This window comes from Sinocyclocheilus anshuiensis, unplaced genomic scaffold (assembly GCF_001515605.1).
Source record: "Sinocyclocheilus anshuiensis isolate Anshui unplaced genomic scaffold, SAMN03320099.WGS_v1.1 scaffold2628, whole genome shotgun sequence".
NCBI lineage: Eukaryota > Metazoa > Chordata > Actinopteri > Cypriniformes > Cyprinidae > Sinocyclocheilus > Sinocyclocheilus anshuiensis.
In genome coordinates this window covers 97028-101789 of record NW_015555904.1, presented here as the reverse complement: position 1 = coordinate 101789, position 4762 = coordinate 97028, and the positions used below count along the sequence as shown (strand labels likewise).

Here is a 4762-nt window from a genome sequence, read left to right as displayed (position 1 = left end):
TAAATCAGAGCAGAGCCCTGTACTGCAGGATAAAGCTGAATGTGGCAGCAGCGCTGGACAGGTTTTTAATGGTTTTCGGCTGAGCAGGGAGGCCCTGACAGTGCTGTTCAACTATTCTTTTTAATTGGTAACTTTATGTTTTCTGATCATCAGACATCGAAGCTTTGTAAAAATAGGTCACAGACAGAGATTCACTTTAGATTTCAAACTGATTACTCATTAAAACTCCCACAGATCACAGTTTCATGCCTTTTTTTTTGGATGTAACAAAGTGGTTATATTTAAGTGTGTGAGTTGTTCACTTAAAATCAGTCTTCCCATTAAAGCCATTATATTGTTCATTCAGACTGATTCTGAATGTGCACAAACACAAGCTGATGATCCTGAATGTCTTGTTGAATGAGTGTTGATTGAGGCTCATCAATATTAACAGCTGCTGAAAACACTCTGTATTTCATGACAATAGTTCTGCTTTCACCTCATGTATTAAGCTGATGTCTTCAGATCTCCTGTAAATGGCCACTTTAAGCTCGTTTCATTGGTGTCAACAGACAGAGGGGATTTGTTGCTTATAGGTATCTACATGTATTTATATTTTTATGCTTTCAACTGTTTTTCTTACCATTATTTTTATCTGGAAGAATTACCACTACATTATTTATATTCTGTTATCCATTAGTATAAAAATGAACTCAGTAACTCAGAGATATATTTTTGATTTTGGCAGATCAGCTCCTCCCACATTGCAATTAATCAGTGAAACTTCTCCCACTCTGGAATTCATCATCAGTGAAGCTCCTCCCATCATCAGTGAAGCTCCTCCCACTCTGGAATTCATCAACAGTGAAGCTCCTCCCATCATCAGTGAAGCTCCTCCCACAGCAAACACATCATCCGTGAAACTCCTCCCACTCTGGAATTCATCAACAGTGAAGCTCCTCCCATCATCAGTGAAGCTCCTCCCACAGCAAACACATCATCCGTGAAACTCCTCCCATCACCAGTGAAGCTCCTCCCATCACCAGTGAAGCTCCTCCCACACTGGAACGCATCATCAGTGAAGCTCCTCCCATCATCAGTGAAGCTCCTCCCACAGCAGTTCAGCAATAAATGCTGGAATATCTCCATCAGTTCAGAAGTGCAGACGAGCATCAGAGCATCAGGAAGAGCTGAGATCTGATCAAAGACTGAGTTTATTAAAGAGGACAGAGAGAAGATGAGAGATCCAGAGCCCTGCAGAATCAAACACACTGAAGATACTGAGGAACTAACAGGTTGGTGTTTATTCTTCATTCACGATGCTGAAGAACATTCATGTTAGAAAGATAAACAGTTTGTACTCATCTTATAGTTTCATTTTTAGTTTTCAACAAATGGTCAGTAAAGGAAGGTTTGAGAAACTTTCATATTGCGTGTCAACATCAGACAATTGCTTCAGTTTTTTTACTTTACATTTATATTATATCTGGTTTTCAAGTTTCTGCATCCAGGTTACCAGAATGTTGGACATTTCTCAACATAGCTAACAATATTGTGTTTTTGCCATTTCTTTCAGCATTAAACAGTCAACACCAAACTTTACAGAATTGCAATTAGAACATTTATGAATATCAGGTATACTGGAAAACATGATTAAACGGTAGATATCTGACAACCGGTAGAGATTTTGAACTATAGTGTTTATTGCAGTTATGCGTTAAAGTCACACAGCTATATATTACTTACTATTATAATATATATTAATTTACACAGTGAAGAATGTGCAGTGTTTTGATTAATTTATACAACGTATGTAGCATTTCTTAGTGTAGTTTTTTGTCCTGTTGCTTGTAATTAGTTTCTTATTCTTATTTCATCACTGTCTTTACTGTCCAGATACTTATGGAGGGCACTGTATTTAATAGTTCTCACTACAGAAACATGGGATTTGTGCCTATGATGTTTTGCATCCGATCGTTCAATTAATTTATAAAATGCACCAGAATTATCATAATATTTTATAGCAGTCATCTACTTTCCGCTATTACATTAGTGCTGACTTTCATATTTCTAGCTTTGAATTATTTTTTGATTTACTAAAATTGAACTTTTTTTCTTTCATTTCAGAGCTGATGGAAGAGAGCGAGGAGAGAGAAGAACGGAGTGAAGTGGAGGAGAAACATCATGACGAACCTTCGAGTCACTCGCAGACTAAAAATATATTTTTAAAGAAAAGAAGAGCCGAGAAATCTTTCACCTGCACTCGGTGTGGGAAGAGTTTCACATGCAAGCAAAGTCTTGAGCGTCACATGAGAGTTCACACCGGAGAGAGACCGTTCACTTGTGATGACTGTGGGAAGAGCTTCACACAAAAAGTACACCTTAAATATCACATGTGGATCCACACTGGAGAGAAGCCGTATGCATGCGATCAGTGCGGGAAGAGCTTCACGCAATCAATAAACCTTAAAGAACACATGAAAATCCACACAGAAGCCACAATCATGTTCTGTGTGTGCAAAGAGTTTTTCACAGCTGAGCAATTTAAAAGTACATCAGAAAATACATGCTGATGTGAGAGAGTACATGTGCTTTGAGTGTGGAAAAACTTTTATTTCAGTATACAGATTAAACCTGCACCAGAGGATCCACACTGGAGAGAAACCTCACAAGTGTTCACACTGCGACAAGACATTCAGTCAGTTAGGAAATCTGAATGCACATGAGAGGATCCACAGCAGAGAGAAACTGCACACGTGTGATCAGTGCGGGAAGAGTTTCACTTTTAAAAGTCAGCTGAAGATACACATGAGGATCCATGCAGTGGAGAAACCAGATCACCACAGTCTGAGATCACGGTTAGTAGTTCATGTTCATGTGCTGAGAAACAAGGTGTCTTCTGTGGAAGAGCTGTGACGAACGACAGGCCATTTTGTTGGAGGCTTGGTATCTGCTTCAAAAGTCTCACATCGTTATTAAGTATTGAGTTGTAATTAGCGTTTTAAAAAATGTTACCAGCCACCGCCAGCATTTTTGAGCATTTAAAGTTTCATTGCCCCCGGAATATTCTGTTTTATGAATATCTGAACATGCAATACATCAAAATAAAGACCGGAGTCTATAGAGTTTTAAACAAAAAAAAATCTGTTTTATTCTAGCTTCATTCGGACTTTAAAATTGGCCTACCCAGTCATACAAGTAATACAAAGAATGCAAAATATTTCTGAAAAATACAATATTTGCCATATGCAGTTCATACTGTACAATATTTGGTCCCTCTTTATATTAGGTGGCCTTAACTACTATGTACTTACATTTTAATTAATCATTTGATACAATGCATTTATTGTGTACATTCATTTCTGTACTTATATTTAAAAAAAACCTGCACGTATTATATCTGTAATTAATTTCTGTAATTAAATTTTTAGTTACACTGTTGACCCACCCTTAAACCTACCCATACCACCAAACCGGTCCCTAACCTACCCGTATCACACCTCAATAGCAGCAGAAGTGTTTTGCAATATAATATGAACACAATAAGTATGTAACGGAGCCGATGAGACGAGAGGCATGCAAGCTTTTATTTACAGGCATGGTCAACACAGGCAAGAGTCGGACACCAGCAAACAGATATGTAGAGGGCAAGACAAAAGAGGAATCCAAAACAAGCAATAATCCAATCGAGGTGCAAACACAGTCCGAATCAGCAAGGCAAAGGGTAAATCCAAGACAGGCTATAAACTTCAGGGCAGGCAGAAATCAGACAGGACGAGATAACAGGCTAGGATCAAGACACGGGAAAACAGACTATGAACAAGGCTAGACTCATGAACTTGGAAGGGCTCCGTAAAGTAGCTATCCCTAGGTGAGCGATAAATGCTGAACAACACTCGGCAGTGAGAGAGAGGAAGTCCATGGCTTATAAATAGTGTTGGGTTGTTCTTGAACAATTCGTTCATTTTGAACGAATCTTTAATGTGACTCGGGAAGAACGAGTCGTCTCGGGGAGTGATTCGTTCAGTCGCGCATGCGCAACATCATATAGGTTCTGTACTGGAATTAGTCAAGTAGTTCACCTGGTTCGAGTCTTCGGGTTTTTCCGAGTCGTTCGTTCATCACGTGACAGCCCCATAAGCTTAACCAATGCAGTCTGAGCCGGAAAGAGAATTGATTAGTTCATCTCTCGAGTCTTCGGGTTTGAGTCGTTCATTCATCACGTGACAGCCCCTTAAGCCCAAACCCGAAGACTTGTCAGATAAGAGGTGAGGTGAGCTAATCATAGACTGAAGACCCAGGTAAACAATGAGTTAATCTTTTCTGTTTCTTATAGCAGTTTTGTATTGTTTGTAGTGTGATCAACGTTTGCGTAAGTAGTAGACATATTAGGGAAGTAACACGTAACATTTTAATTATATTTTGCTAAAATGAACGAAATGAACGAAATGACTCGAAAAAAGATTCGTTCATTTTGCTGAACAAGACTCAAAGGTCCGAGTCGGTAAAATGATCCGAACTTCCCATCACTACTTATAAAGCGTCTCATTGGATGCAGCTGTGTGTGATTGGTTTCAGGTGAGCTTGTGATTAGTGCAATGCAGCATGGGAAATGTAGTCCAGGGTGATGTGTAACAGTCTGTGTGGTGAGAGAGTCAATATAATGGGAGGGGAACCTCTGGTGGCAAGCAGACGGAAGTTTATGGACAGGATTCGTGACAAAGTACATTGTACTTATTTTTTGATGCAAGTACATAGTAGTTAAGGCCACGTATTATAAAGT

General features: G+C 39.1%; 1 pseudogene; it reads left to right on the top strand.

The window, feature by feature from the left end:
• The window catches only part of LOC107675922 (gastrula zinc finger protein XlCGF8.2DB-like), a 5354-nt pseudogene extending 2398 nt beyond the window's left edge, over positions 1-2956 (top strand).
• The last annotated feature ends 1806 nt before the right edge of the window (positions 2957-4762 follow it).